Genomic DNA, 23,561 nt, shown 5'->3' with positions numbered 1-23,561 from the left:
GGCTTTAAACAATTTACTAAATTTTTTTTACCGAAAAGATGTTCAATTTATATACATTGAGCCAAGTAGCCCTTATCTTTCTGAATGTATGTATATGGATGGATGTGACTGTGTCGGTATGTATTTTGCGGTTTGTTGATATATATATATGTAGCCGAGAAAAAAAGGGGTTGGGGTTGGGGGTTGGGATTGGGCGGTACTACATGTCCAACTGCTACTTTTTGTAGACGAGAAAAAATAGGGGGGGGGGGGGGGGGGGGATTGGGGAGCAGTCGATTAGAAATCGATGGAACTCTTTAAAACGGCTCGGGTGAAGTCTAGGACTCATTAGAAATATGAGGGGACATTTAAAAATTTGCGGCACTTTAAAAATTTGCGCCCCTTTAAAAATGTAGGGCCCCCATTTAACGATCCTAATTTTTTTTACTCAAAAGATGTCCAACTTATATACATTGAGACAAGTAGCCCTTATCTAAATGTATGTATATGGATGGGTGTGTCTGTGTCGGTATGTATATTATATATATATATAATTTATATGCTGTCATGTTTACGGCAAAGCTCTGCTAAAGGTAAAAAGCTCTAAGCTTTTTCTTATACACCACTAAGCTTTTTCTTATGCGCCACCTAGCGGAAGTTAGCCAGAACACAAACCGGAAGAACGGATGCGACACAGCATATATATGTGTGTGTGTGTATATACTTTTCCTTGTACCATTTTTCCTTGCACCATTTGGGCTAGAACCCGCATTTGCATACTACTCAGATGGCAGAAGCTCAAGGCCCTCCATCAAACCTTCTGCCAGCGATGGAAAACCGAATATCTTTCCGAAATTCAAAATCGGCTGAAGAGGAAACATACAAAATAAAATCTGAAAGTGGATGATCTAGTTGTCATAAAGGAGGACAACTTATCCCCCAACGAATGGAGGATGGGTAGAGTGGTCAAGGTAAACCCCGGCGAAGATAACCGAGCACGTGTAGTTGACCTTCTCACAGAGAAGGGTCAGGTGAAACGACCATTGGTCAAACTGATCCTCCTCCCAACGGAGGATATGGACTGCGAAAAGGCCAGTAGCTCCTCCTAACTATCCCTCACTCCCTGCCGAACTCCACCTGCATATCGAGAACCAAATCAAACCCAAATTCACTCGCTCACCCAGAGCGAGGACACCAGAAAATATCCCACAATCTATTCGCTCCCCCGAGCGAGGACACCATCCCACTCACTCGTTATCCCATAACGAGGACAACAGAAAAGCCTACCGCAGAAGGGCGAACCGATCTGCCACAGAAAACAGCTGCACTCGTTGGCGCGCAACGAGGCCTATCGCAAGCCTACCACTGATGAGAAATCTCATCTGCCCCAGATATTAGGATATTAGCAGTGTTAAATTCTTTAAATTTTTAGAAATTTTAATTAAGTCAATCCGAATATTTCAGAACAGCACTTGACTATTCAAAAATTCGAATGAAAGCACAACCTTCAAATAATCTTAAAAATCTAAGCATTCAGCTCATTAATTTTGAACGCAAGGAAATGCACAAATGCATAAATGCATAAGACATATTTTTATGGTATTTGCATATGGTTCTTAAGTTCGAGTAGAACAGTTCATAGACTTGTTTCTCGATTATGTTTCCCTTTTTTCTTCGGACGTTTTGTCAACGCATCGTCTTGTAAACGTACTTAACGTTAGTTTTTGTTTTAAACGGCACCTAGCCAGCATTTTCTTTTGAAAATTGGGATCAAAGAAAATATTTTAAATGTCACACCCCCAAATGATTAAAACGTTCATATTTAAAAGTGTCTTCAACTCGCAAATTAATGTATCGTCGCGGGAAAAATGAACCGTAAATGTGAGGATTTTTGAATAATCATTGACGATCCATATTTCATTATGAAATTAAACTTTAATGGGTGTATAGCCATTCTCTGATCATATTCGGCAACATGTTCTTTAACAAGTGTAAAACCCATTATTCAATCAACAAAGCTAGTCAGACAAGATTCAGAAAGCTGAATGGGAAATGATTAAAGGGTTTCAATCACCTAAAGTAACCACATTAGATACAAAGAGGATCCCACCATGTGATTGGAAAACTTCATATATTCAGTTTTTTGAACATTACGAGTATTCATATCTGACCAGTCCTGTTGTTAAATTATATGATAACTCATTATTTGGTCAGAAGTTACTCTTCCAATTGGTTTGGTATGTGGAGAAATTCAGAATTTAATCACTTACATGCTGAGTGTATGTACTTCAAGCAACTCTGGTAGAAGATGAAAATCTTGTATGTATACAAAATACAAACGTATATGATTATACATATATGACTATGCGAACATCTACGGTTCGGAATTGTGAAACATTAGCTGTGTTTTTTTTTTCTCGTCTATATACGTTTACGCTTAAACTATAAATACACCTCTGAAATTGCTACGTATAAAATTAGTACTACTAAATTTCAATACAATCAATTTTTTTTTATTTTTAACTGAAATATGTGTCTATGTTTCACCCTCTGCACTAATTCTATATATTCTATGCGCGTCCACTATTTATCATAACTGATTCAGCTATATATTATACACAAAAATACAACAGAGGGTTGTGTCCCCGCTTTTCGGTACACCCTGTTGCTGTAGCTAGTTGTTTAACCACAGCCGCTAGATGGGTCTCCTAAGCATTATCTAAGCGAGGATAGGCGTTTTTTTCACGCGAAAACGAAACGTATACGCGTGTAAAAAACACGGCTATTATTTAGTAAGACTCCAAGTACCAGTGTTCATACGAGGAATCAACAAACAAAAAAAAAAGCGAAATATCCAACACGCTAAAATGTTTGCGAGGTTGGCATCTTATGAAAAAGTGATACGTAATTTCAAATAATTATTTAAGATGAACTGAATTTGAACTACCTGCATTTATTCATATCAAAAAATTTAAAAGCGATTTTAAACACAATATATGAATGATAATCGCGAAAAACGTGGTAAGCGACACTTTTTTCAAAACTTGTTTTTTGGCAGATTCCCACCAATATTAATCTACTACTGAGCTGAAGCACCAAATTTTCCGAAATTATGTACCCTATAGCTGTAGAAATACAGTTAGAAATATTCAGTGAGTGGAAAAACGTTACAAGTGACACGCGAAATAATACGTACAACAATGTCGAAAATTATTGCTAAGTGTAATAGAGGATCAAAAAGAAAAAATAATAGTGATAATTGGAAAGATAATAAAAGAAAAAAGTTAAGAGATAGTGGAAAAGATTACGTAACAAGAAAAAATCAAAATATACCCTGTAAAAACGCTCCAGAAGAGGTAGCATGGAAAACGTTGTAAGTGTACATCACTTCATTTCTGCTTTATTTATTTTATAAAACAAGTTTCTGATTGCCGATGTCTCTTTAGTTGCCGAAAATTTTGTTTAATTCAAATAAAAGAACATTTTCATAAATTCTATGAAAAAAATTACAATGAACTAACGGCATTTTTGGCCTCTTTAATCGAACTGAGCGACCCTAAGAGAAGAAGATCTAAAACATTCACTAGTGAGCGCAACGTTACCATCAACTATTTTTTGTTAAACCAGAATGGAAGACAAGAGAGAGTTTGCAAAAAAATGATTTGTTACACTTTTCAGGTAAATGGGTATACGTTAGATTGGGTCGGACGGTAGGCTATATACTAGAGCGGATCGAAAAAAAAAAAAAATGTTTGATCCTTGAAGAAAAATACTACCGAAATCGTTTCTTAATTGTAACTTGGTTATTTGACAATTGATTTTTAAAATCGATATATCGTTATTTTTGGTATCGAGAAGCTCTATATTTACTTCTTATATCCTTTTAAGCTTTGCAGTCGTGCTTCACAAGACAAAAATAATGACACAATTTTTTTTTTTTTGATCCATATTGTTTTATTTTTTCATTGCAATAACTTTAGATAACGGCACGCAGAATGGATATGCTGGTTGAAAAATTAAAAAATGGAATGGATATTAAAGACCAACGCGGAAAGCATGAGAACCGTCCTTATAAAATTATAGACGAAGAAAGGAGAAAAGTTACGGAACACATATTAAGCTTTCCCTGCCAAGAAAGCCATTATAGTCGTTCTTCCTCGAGAAAGGATTACTTAAGCCCAGATTTGAGCATCTCAAAGATGTATGAGTTATTTAAAGCAAAATACCCCAATAGTACGATATGTTATAATACATTTAGACATATTTTTAATACGGAGCATAACTTACGATTTGGTTCTCCCAGAAGCGATAGTTGTAAGGTTTGTGATAAGTTCTTCATTGAAATGATTGCATCTGTGCGTGAAGAGCAACTAGAGAGAATATAAAACTTCGCCAAATTGCATCACGAGAAAGCAGAGAGGGCTTATGCCCAATTGAGACAAGATTCTAGCGCCGCCGCCAATTCTGATAGTGTTGTTGTTATTTGTGTCGATATGCAGCAAGTGATTTTGACGCCAAATCTTACTCATTCTGATGTTTATTATCAGCGTCAATACTCAAATTATAACTTCGCCGTACATACTCTTCCACACAATAACGTTGATATGTATACTTGGCACGAAACAGTGGCAAAGAGAGGAGCTGCGGAAATCGCTTCATGTATTTGGAAACATATCACAAGAAACTACAGTGTACTCAAACAAGGGGAACTTAGAAAATTAATAATTTGGTCGGATAGATGCGCTGGACAAAATAATAACTGGACAATCATTTTCCTGTTTCACAGCTTTCTAGGAAAGTACTTCACCGAAGTCAATCAAAAATTTTTGATTTCTGGTCATAGCTTTCTTCCGTGTGATCGATATTTTGCGCTTATTGAAAGAAAGAAGAAAGCGTCACAACTTTATGTTCCAAACGATGTTTCGCGGCTAATTGAATCAGCGAGACCATCAAATCCATTTAGGGTACATGAGATGGCTCTAAATGATTTCAAAAATTTTGATGTTCTCAAAGAAATTTTTCGTAAAGACTCTACGTGCAAAATAACTGAAGCACGATGGTTTCAGATTTCCGCTGATGAACCAAATATGCTGCGAATACGAAAAAATCATGGCATTGCAGAAATGTGGTCGTGCTACAATCTTAACCCCAAAAGAACAACAAATTTTACGTTGAAGCCTCTTCGGAGAGAGCTTATTAAATTAAGTGATATAAAGAAAAAAGATATTCTTTCAATGGCAGCATATTTGCTGAATATTTATGCCGAGTTTTATAAATCTATCTGCGGTTAAATTTACTTGGAAAATCTTACAACAGAAAAAAGTTCAAAGCCAAATTGTTTGTTATATTGTTAAGTTTTTTATATTACCATACATTGAAGAAGAAGAAAACAAAAGAATGAAACAAAATTTCTTCAATATCTTCTTTATTTAAATGCGAAGTGCTTTCTCTTTAAGGTGGAAAAACGTTGTAAATGCCATCATCCATGATGCTGTGCGTAGTGGAAAAACGTTGCAAGTGACATAGAGCAGTGAACATACAACGTTTTTCCACTAAAAAAATTTTGAAACAGTGAATTGAGATGTAATTTCAAAACAAAATTCAGCAATTCTTTGTATACAAGTTTTCGCTATCATATTTTTTGGAGAAGCTTAAAAAAATAAAAAGAAAAAAATATATTTTCCATAAAAAACGTTTTTTTGTTCTCCTGAAAAATTTTGATTTTGTCGCTTACCACGTTTTTCGCGATTACCATTCATATGTCTCAATTAGTTAGCACAAAATTACTTCCAGACCAATTCATGAATGCACATTGCAATATGGAATCGAACAGGGCCCTATGCAATGTGAGTTAAGCTAGCTAGTTAGCGCTAGGATGCATATGTAATTAAGGCCTAATACTTCATTTATAAATAATAAATACGCTATGTATGGACGTACAAAAGAGACTACAAAATTGAAAGCAACATTCATTAATAACAATCTCGGCATAAATCAGTCAATTTACATTAGCAATAATTCAAATTTAAACTCATTCTTTTTTTTCATTAGCTAGTAGTTGCGTTTTGTGAATGGATGTGTAACTCGTTGCAATGCACCACCAGATAAATCCCGTACTTCCTGATCCATGATTTCATCAATTTTCATTGGTTTCATAACGTCCGCAATGCATTGTGGATGCACATAAGCGTCACGTATTTTATCATGAAGCAAATGACGTGCCTCTTCTGCTTCAAAGCTCAGCGCTAATCTTTTTTTTCACCATTTCCATCTATAATTTTCACAGGATACCAATAATCCGGCACCTAGTTTTATTGAAAAGGAAATAATGAAGTTTTCCATAGCACATATTCATTTATGTAAATACGTTTATATCGTCTATGAAAGCTCAAACCACATATAAAACGTTTTCCACTATAGAGGGGTCTTAATACCAAAAAATGGAAATAATCCCATAGCCCGGTAGTAAGCCGACAGTCTTGGAGGCGATTTGATATAATCACTTCAAAAACTCAAAGAATACAACAACAAGAATAGTTGATTGGAACTTTCACCGACGATATATATTTTAGACTACAAATTATACTAACAGTAAGCTATTGTGCTTGACCTTGACATACGTGTACGTGAATCATTCCACATGCGTGAAATGTCCTCTGTCATGCGACTCATTATATTTGCTTGCAATTGCGGACGCACCTGCTCAATCTCTACACGTCCACGTCGGTAATTTTTTGGGCGAGCATCTGGTTCTGTATCTGACCAGTCGCCACGTTAACGCAAACGACGTGTAACTTGCTCAGCTGTTAATACGGACACACCTGACGATGACGAATTAATCGCATATGTTGCGCTGCGTCCCTTTTCGTACAAATTCATTGACATCAACACCATCTGGACGTCAATCAAATAAATATAAATACTCTGATGAATAACTAACTAACAATTCAGTCTCTTCTGGACTATAACGTACGCAAGTAATACGATATTGACGATTTGTTGCCATTTGTATGGGATATGCTTTGATTGGACATGTATGCCTATCTGTTGTCGGTATAGAACCATCACTAAAACCAATTACCGACAAATAACGACGATCGAAGACATGTACAATCGCATTCGAACTACCCACAGCTACATAATAAGTACTTTAGGTGAAAGATCCATGGCATGCACAGCTGAAGGACTGAAAATAAGTATGTTATCCTTACAGCATGTCTTGTGATAACTTGATGTTTGACGTAACTCAAATAAACGCACTGTTCCATCTTCGCCGCAACTCAAAACGAACGTGGTTCAGTGGGTATGGTCAGTACTTCATAAGGTGTACCATTTTTATGGCAACTGAAGAAACTCAATTTTGCATCATTCTCATTATGGTCATAGAGTGGAAGAGTGGAACCACCATTGTTGACATTTGAGGTACCATTATCCAAAAGCGTTGTTCCCGTGCGTTGCCGTCATATATATGGTGCCATCAATTCTGTGTAATACAATGCTATCCCCAGAACATGATACAAGTGAATGCCCGTTCGATCTGGGCATGAATCGTGCACTAAAAATACTAGCTCGATGTGCTGTTTTATATTTTAGTAATACTTCTTGATTATCCGGATTTGTTATGGCAATACACTGATCATCACTTCCGGATAACAAATATTCGCCTGTGTTATTCCAGCAAACAGTATTTACGCAGCCAGAATGCGATTATTCGTCGATTTTTCTCACAACCGTTTATATAATTATACCTGGCCCTTCCCAGTATCGTAATTTGACCTCTTGTCTTTGACATTTATTATTTTTTTAGCAAAAACATTTTTATAAATTACTTTATTCAATTTAGTGCATTAATATTTCTGTTGGAACAAGTCTTTTATTTGTATCGCTGGGCATGCGATATGGGACCGTGGCAGCCATATTCGTAATAGCTTTAGTCTTTCACGCGAATGTTGCAATTGGTGATCACGCCCCGTATCTACAATACCAGTATCACGACACTTAACATTTTTGTACTGGGCATATAAAATATCCATTGCTACCAATAATATATCTGGATACACTTTACAAATCTCACCACCCAAGCGTTTGAAATTATTTATGCACTCCTCCAACTCTCCCATTGACAAGGGCACAAGTTTAGTGCTAGTAAGCACTTCCAATGCCAATTGATACTTTTGTTCGTGATAATAATCAAAGAAAGAAACAAGTTCGCATAGTAAATTGAATGTGGAAATAACTTTTGGCTCACATTCGATGCGATTGCCCCGCATCCGCTCTCTAAAGTCCGCCGCAGTTACTGTTAAACGTTCACGTAGCGAATATTTTTGAGAACTTTGATGTACGACTTGAGAAAGGAGTATGGCAAGATAGCGTAACGCTTGACTTTGCATCGAAGCAATATCAAACACTTTAATAGCATCCTCGAACAAGCAGCAGTGCGCGTATCGAACTCAACGCAATCGAGTTGCTCAAACAGTCCTCCCGATATAATCAACCCTATTCTTGAATCCATCGTATGTTCGATTTTCGTAGATTCTACGTAAGTCCGTTTACTGAATCCATCGTAAGTTCGAAATTCGTAGCAAGCCTTTACTGAACTCACTCGAACTGTCAAATCGTAGAGTTTCGTACAAATTTTCTATGACGCGTATCAGCTTGCGGAAAAAAGTGAAATTATCTCAAATTCAGAATAAAAAGGAATATTAAACAAATAAAATATAAGTATATTATTAAAAGTGATATTTATACTAATTAAATTGCAATATATTGTTATAATAGGTCCAAAATTGTCACAACTCGCCAACAATATTCCCGCTTACTTGACCTATTGCAGCAGCACCCTGAAATGGTGCTAGGCTTTACAAAGCGCCCAAAGGAGGAGGTTAACAAATTTTGGGAAAACATTGCAAATAGTATTGCGCCACCAACCAAAGATGCAACTACCTAGAAAAAAGTAATGGTTTTGTAATATGTATGCATATCGGCAACAGAGCTTCACAGATTTGGAAGAAAGCTTAAAAGAATTAAATTAAAATTAAATTACTAAAATATTTATTTAAATTTTTAAGGGTCTTATAATAATGACAATTATTACAAAAACTATAAAACATGATTACACATTGAAACCTATATTTTTCGTAGAAATCCCTTTTTACGCTACGTTTCTCTTCGTTGGTCATATCTAAGTGTATCAGTTGTGGACATAGCCGCGTTTGGAAAATTAGTAAGGCATCTTTCAAAACTTTGGAAAATGTGGTCTGACACATCGGAGAGTCAAAATCTTTTCCAACTCCGTGCTGATAGCTACCTTCCGCAAAAAAAAAACGTAATACCGATGCTAAGCGTATTATAGGAGTCATTGAAGATGACCCACCGAACGGTGTACTTCCTTCATTTATAACACCGAGCACGTAGGTAAACGCAGCCTTGTTTAGGTGGAAAGTTTTTATAAAACACAATTTTTTAAAACCTTCATAAGTTCATTAAAACACGGATCCTTTCACATACATAACCTCTTCTAATTTCAAGACTCCTCGCAATTTTTAAATCACGCCTTTCTTGCTCATTTTCTTCTAACAAAGCTGCAAATGATATGGAATCCATTTTAAGCACTAAACTTTTATTTTAAATGATATAATGCAATTTTAAACTAAAATTTAAGTTGAAATTTTTTATTTACAATCGCTCAGCTGACTTCGAATAACCAAAATTTGACATTTTATGTTGGCACACTTTTTTCGGTTTCACATGAGTTCAGTGATAGCAAATTCTTAGTATTCGTAGCGGAGGGTTGTATTCGTAGATTTTCTACGATGGATTCAAGAATAGGGCTGAATACCATTTGGTTGCATTTTACCAAAAATTAAATCATAATTTCGACACTCAATAGACAAGTCACTAACAAACATAACAGCCACAAGTCGCCCGAAACCCATGCCACAGTCAATATGTTTTTTCGGTAATGGCCTCAAACTACCATCGCATTCACGATTAGATTGTATAAACACTAAGTTCCAGATTTCCAATACGTCGGGATCATCACTATTAACTAATTCGGGCAAACTACGTCCACCAATACGATCAAAATGTAATGCAGAGCAGGGACCGCACGGTCCAGTCTCCCATTTCCCAAAAATTATCTTTCATGCTGCCTGTCAAAATATGCTCTGGACGAAGTCCAAGATCCAACCACATTCGTGTGCATTCAAGATCGGGTTCTAGACCAGAAGATTCATCACCGCCAAAATAAGTAACATATAAGAGATCTTTCGGCAATTTCATACTAGCCGTTAAAAATGCCCAAGCCCAAGAGCATATTTCTTTTTTTTTTTAAGTAACCCCCAAAATACCAATTGCCGAGCATTTCAAAAAAATGTGTGATGGTAAACATCTTTACAGACATCATCCAAATCATTTTGTTTACCACCAGCACGAATACATTTCTGGGTATTCGCGGCACGAACCCATTTCGCCATTTCACTGTTAGGATCTACTTTGCCCAAAAATATTGGCTTAAATTGATTAATTCCAGCGTTAGCGAAAAGCAGAGTAGGGTCGTCCAAAGGAATTGTGCTTGAGGAGTGCACATACAGATAATTCCTCTCCTTGAAAAAATCAAAAAAGGCATCTCGCACCTCTTTAGCCGATAGGTATTTAATTTTTCGTATTCAGCAGTGTCTTTTTGTTTTTTAAATTACGACTACCGAATGGAATTAAAGAACAGTGTGTGAATATTGTAGCGCATTCCTAAAAAGGTATCCATGATAGAACATGCAAAGAAAAAGAAAAAAAGGAACAAGCTATTAGATCAAGCGTCAATTGGCATTGCAAGGCTGTGACAATTGACAGCGCGGCCAACGCCGCAGTTGGAGCACCCCTTTGCGATGCCGGTACACACAATAAAAAACAAAAAACTGGGATACTCCATCCATATATGTACATAGCTCCAACTCCCAGATGACACCACCATCCACCAGAATCACCTGAAAAAAAAAGTTGAATTATCAATAAGTTCTCGAAAATATTTTTAATTAAATATTAAATTTTATTTACCCTTATTCTACTTCCAATGATCACCAAACGATTGTACTACGGCCACGCGCCGTAGTAAAAGAATGAAGCAACGGAAAAAATATTTCGATTAGTCCCGTTTGTTTCAATTCAGAGGAATTTACATTCTATACACGGGTGTGTAGGAATGTGTGCATTTTTTTTGTATTTGCTGCTGGTAAATATATACCAGTGCACGGACTTTTTAAAGGGAGAATGTTGGTAGATTTTTTCAAGAAACAATAACTACAGTTTATATTTGTACCAAAAAGTTCACAATTTATTGTAAAATATGTGTAAAACAAATAAATCACATAATAAATCACACTAGTATCGCCTGTGGTCGAAATTCGACCAACTCTTTTTTTTTCAACTCAGTCTATGCATCCAGTGTTGGGGGTAGTGAAATAATGCGTTAATAGTTAAGCAGTGAGAGGAAATATAGCAAACTGGTCTAACTTACTTAAATTTTTCATTAAGACGTTGTAATTTTTATTCTATTTTCTTAAATTTTCTACAAAATTTTCAAATGTATTTATAACTTTTTGGTATGGAGCTCCTTAAACAAAAATATAAAAAATATGTAAAATCAAAAGAAGTTGGCATAGAATTAAGGTGAAATTACTTGACATTAAATTGAAAAATAGCTTTTTCCACACCACCCGGGAGGTCCCCGTTGGGGCGCTACCGAAGTTAGTTTTGTGTGCTCAGTTCCCCAGTAGGCCTATATCACCCATATACATATATCGCCCATTTACTTCAATAGTGTCATAATTCAAAAACTCGAACTTTTAGTTAAAAACGAAGAAATGTGCTTAAGGAATTTAGCCTATTTCACGCCACCCGTTAGGTATGCAATTGGCGCTTTACCGAGTTTAATTTTGTATAAATACATATGAAGTATGTACATAAGTGTGACACATAACGACAATTTCGAATAGAATAGAGGATACCTTCATAAACAATAAAAATATAAAAAAATTATGCAATGAGAAAGAAGGCAGAGTTTACTAAAAACAAAGTGCGAAAAAATTAAGTGATGTGAATAAACAGTTCCATATAAAAACGCAATAAGTGCACTTAAACCTTTTCCGGGTTTTAATGTTATCATTGTGGAAATATGAAGATTCTAATATTCGAATATTTAATGTTGGGATTCCCACTGAGATCTATGTACGTAATTAATTTGTAAACATTCATATTCATGAAATGGAGATGAATATATATGACCATATCTACCATAAAATATCGTCTGTTAACGATATAATACTAAGATATAACAAAGCAGAATAAATTAGAAAGAAAAGAAAAAGAAACAAAAACATTGAAATTATTCACGTAAACATATTTACTAACATAAAATTGATTTCATAATTTTAAGCGACATAAACAAATTAGGATTATGGGATCTAAGCATCCGATTAATGGGCATATAATCAAACAAAGTTCGAGCTATGCGCAGACATCAACATAGTCCAGCGAATTAAAACGCAGCGGCTGCGCTGGCTAAGCCATGTTATGCGAATGAATGATGATGCTCCGGCCAAGAAAGTGTTTCTATCGGAACCCGCCTATGGAAGCAGAGGTAGAGGGCGGCCCCCATTTCGTTGGAAGAACCAGGTGGAAAACGATTTAAACTCCCTTGGTGTGACCAATTGGCGCCGGTTGGTGGAGCGAAGGAGCGACTGGCGCGCCTTCTTGGACGGCCATAACCGTTTAGACGGTTAAGCGCCAGTTAAGTAAGTAAGTAATCAAACAAAGTTAGCCTAATAATAAATATAGTGGGTAATATACTGCCTATGCAATATTTCGACCTAAAATCGAAAACGTTTTTGGGTCGTTTTTTTTCGTTTAATATTACTTACTTACTTAATTGGCGCTTAACCGTCTAAACGGTTATGGCCGTCCAACAAGGCGCGCCAGTCGCTCCTTCGCTCCGCCAACTGGCGCCAATTGGTCACACCAAGGGAGTTTAAATCGTTTTCCACCTGGTCCTTCCAACGGAGTGGGGGCCGCCCTCTACCTCTGCTTCCATAGGCGGGTTCCGATAGAAACACTTTCTTGGCCGGAGCATCATCTTTCATTCGCATAACATGCCTAGCCAGCGCAGCCGCTGCGTTTTAATTCGCTGGACTATGTTGATGTCTGCGTATAGCTCGTACAGCTCATCATTAAATCTTCTTCGGTACTCGCCATCGCCAACGCGTAGAGGTCCATAAATCTTTCGAAGAACTTTTCTCTCGAATACTTCCAAAGCCGCTTCATCTGCTGTTGTCATGGTCCATGCTTCTGCCCCATACAGCAGGACGGGTACGATAAGTGACTTGTAGAGTATGATTTTCGTTCGCCGAGAGAGGACTTTACTTTTCAATTGCCTACCTAGTCCAAAGTAGCATTTATTGGCAAGATTGATTCTTCGCTGGATTTCAGTGCTGATGTTGTTGCTAGTGTTGATGCTGGTTCCCAAATAAACGAAGTCTTTTACTATTTCGAAATTATGGCTGCCAACAGTAGCGTGGTTGCCAAGGCGCAAATGCGCTGACTCTTTGCTCGATGACAGCAGGTACTTCGTTTTGTCCTCATTCACCATCAAACCCATCTTTGCCGCTTCTTTTTCCAGTTTTGAGTAAGCAGAACTAACAGCGCGGGTATTTAGGCCGATGATATCAATGTCATCAGCATATGCCAGTAATTGGACGCTTTTATAGTATATTGTTTCAGCGGTTAAGTTCTGCAGCTAGTATAATTTTCTCCAGCATCAAATTAAAGAAATCGCACGATAGGGGGTCACCCTGTCTGAAACCTCGTTTAGTTTCGAACGGCTCGGAGAGGTCCTTCCCAATTCTGACTGAGCTGATGGTGTTGCTCAACGTCATTTCGCACAGCCGTATAAGTTTTGCAGGGAAACCAAATTCAGACATAGCGGCATATAGGCAGCTCCTTTTCGTGCTGTCGAAGGCGGCTTTAATGTCGACGAAGAGGTGATGTGTGTCGATTCTCTTTTCACGGGTTTTTTCCAAGATTTGGCGCATTGTGAAAATCTGGTCGATGGTAGATTTACCAGGTCTAAAGCCACGCTGATAAGGTCCAATCAGCCGGTTCACGTTGGGCTTCAATCTTTCGCACAATACACTTGAAAGGACCTTATATGCGATATTAAGAAGGCTGATTCCACGATAGTTGGTGCATTTTGCAGTATCCCCCTTTTTGTGGACTGGGCAAAGAACACTTAGATTCCAACCTTCGGCCATGCTTTCGTCCGCCCATATTTTGCTAAGAAGCTGCTGCATGCGCCTTACCAACTCCTCGCCGCCGAACTTGAATAGCTCCGCAGGCAATCCATCAGCGCCCACGGCCTTGTTGTTTTTCAATCTGGTTATTGCTATTCTAACTTTGTCATAATCGTGCGGGGGGACATATATTCCATCATCATCGATTGCGGGATCGGGTAATTTATCTCTGCGCGGTGAATTGCTGCCTCCATTTAGGAGAGCAGAGAAGTATTCCCTCCATAATCTAAGCACTCTCTGGACATCAGTTACAAGGTCGCCGTTTTCATTCCTACAAAAGTTTGCCCCGGTCTTAAAACCTTCCGTCTGTCGCCGTATTTTTTTGGTAGAATTGTCAGGCGTTATTCCTGGTGGCTAGCAGCTCAAGCTCCTCGCACTCACGCCTTTCTGCTTCTGCTTTTTTCTTCCTGAAAAGGCGTCTCGCTTCCCTTTTCAACTCACGATAGCGTTCACACACTCCTCTTGTCGCGCTCGCTTTTAACCTAGCCCTGTAGGCAGCGTCTTTTCTTTCGGTAGCAACGCGGCATTCCTCATCATACCAGTTGTTTTTTCGTGGCCGCCGGTAACCAATTTTTTCCTCGGGGCCAGTACGAAGTGCTTTGGAGATATGCTCCCACTGCTCCTGTATTCCTTCAGGATGAGTTGTGCTCTCAGAGAGCAGGTGTGAGAGTCGAGTTGCCAAATCATTGGCAGTCTGTTATGATTGAAGCTTTTCGACGTCTAGCTTTCCTTGTGTTTTTTGTTCCTTGGTTTTACCCGCGTTGAGGCGGGTGCGTATTTTGGCTGCAACGAGATAATGGTCCGAGTCGATGTTAGGTCCTCGGATCGTGCGCACATCTAAAACACTGGAGGCATGCCGTCCGTCTATCACAACGTGGTCGATCTGATTGCGAGTATTTCGATCAGGAGACAGCCATGTAGCTTGATGTATCTTTTTATGCATGAACCTCGTGCTGGATATGACCATGTTTCCAGCACCGGCAAAGTCAATCAGCCTCAGTCCGTTAGGAGAAGTTTCATTGTGTAGGCTGAACTTTCCGACTGTAGGGCCAAAAACACCTTCTTTGCCCACCCTGGCGTTAAAGTCGCCAAGCACGACTTTTATATCATGACGGGGGCAGCGCTCGTATGTGCGTTCTAATTGTTCATAAAAAGAGTCTTTCACCTCACTGTCTTTCTCCTCTGTCGGCGCATGGGCGCAGATGAATGATATATTAAAAAATTTTGCTTTTATTCGGATAGCGGCAAGACGCTCGTCCACAGGCGTGAACGCCAGCACTTGGCGACAAAGTCTCTCTCCCACCACGAATCCGACGCCGAAACTGCGCTTATTCGTATGGCCACTCCAATATATGTCACAATTTTTGATCTTCTTTCTTCCTTGCTTCGTCCAACGCATTTCTTGGATGGCGGTGATGTCAGATTTTGCTTTGACGAGGACATCAACCAGCCGGGCATCTGCACCAATCCCATTCAGGGAGCGGACGTTCCAGGTACATGCCCTCAGTTCATTGTCCTCCAAATGTTTGCCATGGTCGTCATCAATATAGAGTGTATTTATCCGAGGCTTGTTATTATATTTCATTGGAGTATGGTTTTACGTGGCGGATCCCAAGCCCAGCGCACAACCCGCTCAGCGGGGGTGAAAATATTACTTGGCACGTTTATATAGCGAGCCGCTTGCAGCCGCACCTAGAGGTGTACAGACGCTGCCGATGAGATCTCCCCCGGCTAGCCCTTAAACCGATTATGTCAGAGTGGCCTAGCCAGGTTGTCGCCTTCTCACATTAGCTCACCGCTAAACGGATGTTTAGCGGCTACCCAGAGGATACTTGGCCGCAAGCGACCGGCAGTAGTGAGCTGCTTGAACCGCATGCAAAAGAATCGGTCTGGCCATTCCCAGGTGAATGGCGGTCAGAAGCTTTCCCCACTTTCGTGGACTTCTACACACGGCCCCACCCTTCGTTTAATATACAACGTGAAATTTTCCGATTCAATCAAAATGCATTTAAATAATAATAAACTAAGTTGAAATAAAAGATAATATAATAAAATAAAATAATAAATATCAAAATAAATTAGCATAAAAGACAATATACTAATTTTAATGTAATATCTTTGTAGCAAATTTAATATACAACGTGATAAAAGATAATATAATAAAATAAAATAAGAAATATCAAAATAAATTAGCATAAAAGACAATGTACAAATTTTAATGTAATATCTTTGTAGCAAATTTTTTAATTTTTTGTTCACTATAAGACGTGCTTGGGTCAAATTTGCAATTAATTGTTATAAATAAATAAATTTAGTGAGTTTGAATAAAAGTTGAATCATTATTTCTGATTTCATATTTTTTTTTAAAGCAACTAAAATGAAAAACAAAGAATCTGTTAAATAAAGACCTATGCTTTCACGTGTAAGTAAAATTTGTCCAAAAAAATAGGCCGGTTAAGTTATTACTTCTCTTTAAAGTTTTTTTGTGCGCTAACAATTATTTTAGAACAATTTTTTAAGGATTTTGGTACAGACCAATATAGGTAATTGGCAACAATGGGAAACAATATTTTATTTGAACTGAAAATGAGCGAAGCAGTAGTTCTCTCACCGTTTGGCGTGTACAAATATATACATATTTTTACGAATGTTGGCGGCACTAAGGGGTACTGCCATCTCTAGGCCGATGCTAAGCAGTGACGTGAATTCACATCAATAATTCAATGATTATGTCTACACACACGCGTGCACGCGGCGGAGAAGCAACGCACAAGCACATGCAGATATCTTATCTGAAATGCTCCTAAAGGTATGCAATAGTGATTGTGGAAGTGTCGCTCATACATAAAAGCGCATGGGGTATGAGAGAAGCTATAAAAATTATACATATGTAGTTGTAGCTGAGAAATTTATAACTAACTAGTAAGTTCTGGAATTAGAAAAGCCTAGAAATATACAACGAGGAGGTCGGACAGTATAGGATAGGTTAGGTGGTAGCTGCCCTGATAAGGATAGCTCACTTGGACAACACGAAGGTCCGTTGTGATACCACATACACCAAAAATAACGGTGACTTAGATCTAGCTACTTAGAGAATCGTTGGGTAGCAACGATAAAGCTCCGAATGATACCGATCTCAACTTTGGGCAACAACAGTGGAGGCGAGAGATCAGTTTCATTTAAGCTATCAGTCAGTTTGGTTATTAAGCAAGCTAGTTGCAAAGTATAAGTGTTCTTGTGAAGTACTTTAATAAAGGCCATTTTTCCATTATTCAATATTGGAGTTATTTATTCAACAGTTTAGTGATTCGAACTTATCAGAAGGTTGCAAATAAGAGTATTCAGGGGGGTTTGTGAACATAATGCGTCCTACAGACGGCAATTTCGATAGGTGCACAGATTTTCGAACTTACAAAAAACTTTTTGCATAAAATCTGGAAATGCAAAAAACATGTGGGTCAAATTTGCAAATAATTTTTATAAATAAATAAATTTTGTGAGTTTGAACAAAAGTTACTCATTATTTCTGATTTCATTTTTTTTAAAGCAACTAAAATGAAAAACAAAGAATCTGTTAAATACCTATACCTATACCTAGACCTATGCTTTTACGTGTAAGTAAAATTTGTCCAACAAAATAGGGCGGTTAAGTTATTACTTCTCTTTAAAGTTTTTTTGTGCGCTAACAATTTTTTAAGGATTTTGGTACAGACCAATATAGGTAATTGGCAACAATGGGAAACAATATTTTATTTGAACTGAAAATGAGCGAAGCAGTAGCTCTCTCACCGTTTGGCGTGTACAAATATATACATATGTAGAGATGAAACATTTGAACAACGCGACAATTGAGCATTTGGAGCTTTGTACTCAGGGGGGTTTGTGAACATATTGCGTCCGATTTCGATAGTTGCACAGATTTTCGAATTTACAAAAAACTTTTTCTATTAATTATAAACAAATAGAGTAATATTTGTTAACAAAAATAGGCCTATGTACTGTGGCTGATCAATACGAATCGATTCATATAACTTTTATATGATTTTACGTATGCTAAGTATGCGAAACAGCCTGTCAATTTATTGTATGGACATTTTGTCTATACATATATCGACCTAAAATTGAAAACGTTTTTAGGTCTTGTGAACATAATGCGTCCTACAGATGGCAATTTCGGTAGTTGCACAGATTTTCGAATTTACAAAAAACTTTTTCTATTAATTATAAACAAATAGAGTAATATTTGATAACAAAAATAGGCCTGTGCACTGCGGATTATCAATACGACTCGATTCATATAACTTTTATATGATTTTAAGTATGCTAAGTATGCGAAACAGCCTGTCAATTGATTGTATGGAAATTTTGTTAGCGTATTAATATATAGATAGTGGGTAATATACTGCCTATGCAATATTTCGACCTAAAATGAAAACGTTTTTGGGTCGTTTTTTCGTTTAATATACAACGTGAAATTTTCCGATTCAATAAAAATGCATTTAAATAATAATAAACTAAGTTGAAATAAAAGGTAATATAATAAAATAAAATAAGAAATATCAAAATAAATTAGCATAAAAGACAATATACAAATTTTAATGTAATACCTGTGTAGCAAATTTAATATACAACGTGATTAAAGATAATATAATAAAATAAAATAAGAAATATCAAAATAAATTAGCATAAAAGACAATATACAAATTTTAATGTTGTGACGAACTTTTCCTTGCGCCGGGGTATGCTCAGTTCGTCCAGGATCCCTGTTGGAATAGAGAAGAATCCCTGTCGTCTCCTTGTAAAGAGAAAGATCCCGTTTGTTGTTAAAAAAACGTTATAAATTCTTTATTCCAAAATATCAAAATTACCCTTAAAGCTATGGCGACGGAGGTGGGAAACCACCGTCGGTTCTACGCCGATGGGGTTGGGAAAACCCCCACCGGGACTACGCTTAAACTAAAAATCTCAGACTACTCGTAAAGAAAGCGGAGGTGGAGAACCACCACTTCCTCTCAGTCGGTGGAGTTGGTAAAACCCCCACCGAGTATATAGCTTAAGAATACCCTGCTCATCCTGAAGGTTGCGGAGGTGGAAAAACCATCACAATCCCTCTAACGATGGGGTAGGAAAAAAGCCCCAAAGTTGCTAAAATAAAGAACTCGTGAGATGGAAAAATCCCAGGAGTCCCATTCACCGCTAAACAAGGCGTTAGCAGGCTACTATACCTGGCTGGCTACTGCTTTGTATGTGCAAATTTAATTTATATAATTCAATTTTGTATGTTTTACATGCTATATGTATAAATCCATTGTAATATACATGTTTTAATAAGTTTTGATAAATATTTGTAGGTTCGAATGTGTGGGCTCCAAAGCCGGTGGATTTGGGTCCTCACACTCTCCTCTCACCTGCCGTAAGCAGGGTTACTGTTACCAGGCCGGTCCTGGTGATTCTCACTCGGTACGTGTGACCGTCTATGTTTCGATGGAACGTCCTCTTCCGCCGCTTCGTCCGTACTACCTGTACGTGCTCCCTGATGTCTCTCGCTAATTCCTCGGGGAGGGGTTCGACTCTTGTTCGGTTGGCCCATGTCTCTGTAGCCTGCGCTGATGCCTTTTCTAGCCACCTCTCGATTTCGGTGAGTACTTCCTCACCTTCGCTTGTGTTGCCGTCGTCGGCAGGCTTTACGCCGGTATCGCCTCTTGTCGTCGACCTGCCGTCACGCGCGTTGAGGCTTAGTACGTCGCTGTCGTTGAGGCTGCCGTTGACCTCGTTGGTCAAACGGCTTAATATTTCGTCGTCGTCGTTGTCATTCGTTGGTGGTCCCATTACCGCCTCCAAGATCCTCCACTTGGTCGGGGGTTCCGTACTTGCGTTGGCGTCGTATACCCGCATTCGGAGGGTGATGTGCCGCTGGTATTCGACAAACCCCCGGCCTTGTACCTCTTCGTCGGTTTGGCGTATGGAGAATTCGCCCTGTTGCTTCGGTGGTGGTTCGTCGCCTTCTTCTTCGCTGTCTGAGGAAATGGGAATTGGGGTAGGGTCCCGGACCACGGCACACTCCTCGGGTTCGTATCCGTACTCGGTGCTATATGTCGGGCTCTGGATCTCGTTACCCATGTCGACAAGTGATCCTGCCGACTCGCACTCTGACATCGTCTCGTACCTCGGGCTAAGTATCGGACCGTCCTCGTTGCCCCTGTGATACCCGAACGTTTCCGTGCCCTGGCTGTCGGTCTCGCCGTCGTATGCAACTTCCTCGTCTTCTAGCGGCACTGGGCCCGTCGTATGGTAGCTACTTTCGCTTTCGTTGTAGGTAGCCTCTTCTCCTGTTGACACTTGGCCCGTCGTATGGTGGTCGTGCTGGTTTAGGTCCCGCCGGATTCGGGTACGGAGTGAACCGTCCTTAGCACTCTCTGTGGTGTATCTTGCGTTGTCACTTTTATCCATGTTTAGAAACTTTTGATTTATTTTCGGCGTTGTGCTCCCTATTTATAGGAGTCCTCGCGGATCATCCTACGGTATTATTCCCGGCAGCGCTCATCATGAATTTCTGTGTACATTGTCTTTTTGTTGCAGGATATTTGAATCTCTTTATGTGCTTTGGTTTCCGCTGTGTGTGGTCCTGCTGCTGCGGAATGATGATGTACCAATATACGAATGTAATACGTATATGTACATTAGGGTATTTTCAAAAAAAAATTATGCCGGTAAATTTGAATATTGTAAAATTTGAAAAATGTGGTTTTGCGTGTGTGGGCCCCAAAGCTGGTGGATTTGGGTCCTCACGCTCTCTCCTCACCTGCCGTAATGCGACTTACTGTCACCATTGTAAAATTCATTTTCTCGTAGCGGTCAATGCTTGCGTTATTTATAGGGTAATCTCTCGCGATCTGGGTCTTGTTCTAAAATGAAATGTTATACAGAATTCGGTCACCAGGTTATAGCATTGGCTGGCTATGTGGTTGGCGTAGTTCATCGCCGTCAGGATCCCGTTGTCTAGGGTTGGGGTTTGCGCTCGTGCTGTGTGCCACCCACTCCGGTCTCCATCTACCACCTGTTGGTCGTTGATTATGTCTGCGCATTCGATTCCGAAATCATTTGCACCTGAATTGGCGAGTGCTAGTGAACCACACGTCGCTACCGTGCTGTAATCCGTCTGATCTTCTTCCGTGACCTGGACCGTTTGCGATGTTGACGTGCGTGGCGTTGCTCTTACTACGGCCAGTTGCTCCGTGTGTTCCTCGGTGGATATCTCGGTGGAATGTTGGTTCGAGGTTCCACTACACGATGCTGATGATGGTGCGTGTTGTGTTGTTGCTATCGTCGTCGGTCGTCTCGTTTGTTCCCCGATGGGAACTTCGGTGAAGCCCCCATTCGGGGATTGGCGGGGCGCTTTTGCTTACCACGTTCACGGGGTGAACGTATTCTTCTTTCTGTTTCTGGACTTGCTTCTTCTTCGACTGTCGCTTAATGGTACGCTTTTAGCTCGCTTATGTGTGCCGTTCTCATTTTGCCGTTATGTACCTTGTCTAGCTCGACGATTACGGGCGATACGAAGTTTGTTACACGATGAGGCCCACTGTATCTTGGTGCCAACTTTGCTGCGAAATTGTCCCCTGCCTTGGACCGTTGATGCTCTTTTACTAGTACCAAGTCGCCCACCGCCGGTTGCCATTGTCTCCTACGTAAATTATAATGCCTTGCCTGCTCCGCTGATGCTTGCTGTTGTCTACGACGTGCCATCTGATATACCTCTCGCATTTTCGCCATCTTTTCACTGAGAGCCCCCTTCTCCTCGCCTGTGCCAAATCTTTGCTCATCGTAGAGGGCGTTGGGGATCCTCGGTTCCCTACTCTATACCACGAATGCTGGACTGTAGCCTGTTGACTCGCATACGCTCGTATTCAGTGCTAGTGTCATCTCTGGCAACAACTCATCCCATGTCTTATGCTCCTTCCCATTGAATTGTGCTATCATCCTATTGAGGTTACGATTCGCTCTCTCCGTCGGGTTCTCTTGCGGTGTGTATGGTGCCGTTAGCTGGTGCTTTATGCCAGCTTCTTGTAAAAACTTCTTGAAATTCCTGCTTGTGAACTGTGCTCCATTTTCTGTGATTAGAATTTTTGGCGCGCCAAATCGGGCCAAAATCCTCTCCCTCATACCTCTGATCACATTCTCCGTCGTCGCCTTCCGTATTGCTATGATCTCTACCCATTTCGAGAATTTGTCCGCGAAAACTAATGCCATCGTATTACCGTGCTTCGAACGAGGGAGTGGTCCAACGAAATCTGCACAAACGGTTGCAAAAGGTTCATCTGAAATCTGCGTGAGCATCTTACTGGCAGCTTGTTGCTGGCTGGGTTTGTAGACTTGGCATGCGTGGCATTGTTGCACGTACTTCCGTACGTCCCTGAACATCCCAGGCCAGTAATACCGCATCATTGCACGCGCGATGGATTTCCGTATCCCCATGTGCTCTGCGCTTGGTGTGTCGTGAATCTCGTTAAGCACTCTTCGCCTCTCCGATGTCGGCACGCATAACTTCCACGGTACCGCATCCTCACCATCCATTTGACTCCAATTCGTCTGTATAGTCTTCCTTCCTCTATGACGTATTCGGGAAACTTTTCTGGTGTCCTCGTTACTTCAGCCATCTTTGACGTGTACCACTTGCAACTCGAACTTTCTTCATGTGTCGTAAGGCTACCCAGCTGTTCCTCCAGTGGCTGCCTCGACAGTGCATCTGCGACCACGTTCATCTTGACCTTCCTATACTGCACGTCGAACGAATACTGCTGTAACTCGAGCGCCCATCTAGCGATCCGGCCTGACGGACTTTCGATCGTGTTCAACCATTTCAAAGCCAGGTGATCTGTGATAACCGTGAAATTGTACCCTTCTAAATATGGTCTCATTTTCCTTATTGCCCACACGATTGCTAAACATTCCTTCTCAGTTGGTGAGTAGTTCATCTCGGCTTTATTCAGCCGGCGGCTAGCATACGCTATCACTCGCTCTTCGTCATCCAACCCCTGTGTGAGAACTGCTCAGAGACCATAGTCGCTCGCGTCCGTCTGTAATCGAAATCTTTTCGTAAAATCTGGGCAAGCTAGTGCCGGTGCTTGTATTAGCGCATTTTTCAACGCTTCGAATGCCGCCTGTTGTTCTTCGGACCATTTCCACCTACTTCCCTTCTTCAACATTGACGTCAGTGTGTGCGCGACTTTCGAAAAGTCGGGT

The 23,561-nt window shown here is 39.7% G+C and overlaps 1 protein-coding gene and 1 pseudogene across 4 annotated transcripts in view; one reads left to right on the top strand and one right to left on the bottom strand.

The window, feature by feature from the left end:
* Nucleotides 1-23,561, top strand: part of Parp1 (Poly-(ADP-ribose) polymerase) — a 636,927-nt gene that overhangs the window by 353,389 nt on the left and 259,977 nt on the right. The window lies entirely within an intron of this gene.
* On the bottom strand, nucleotides 6,031-7,680 carry LOC137238698 (DDB1- and CUL4-associated factor 6-like; annotated as a pseudogene).

Source organism: Eurosta solidaginis, chromosome 1, assembly GCF_040869045.1.
Source record: "Eurosta solidaginis isolate ZX-2024a chromosome 1, ASM4086904v1, whole genome shotgun sequence".
NCBI lineage: Eukaryota > Metazoa > Arthropoda > Insecta > Diptera > Tephritidae > Eurosta > Eurosta solidaginis.
The sequence above is the reverse complement of the archived record's forward strand: the minus strand, read 5'-3'. Positions and strand labels throughout refer to the sequence as shown.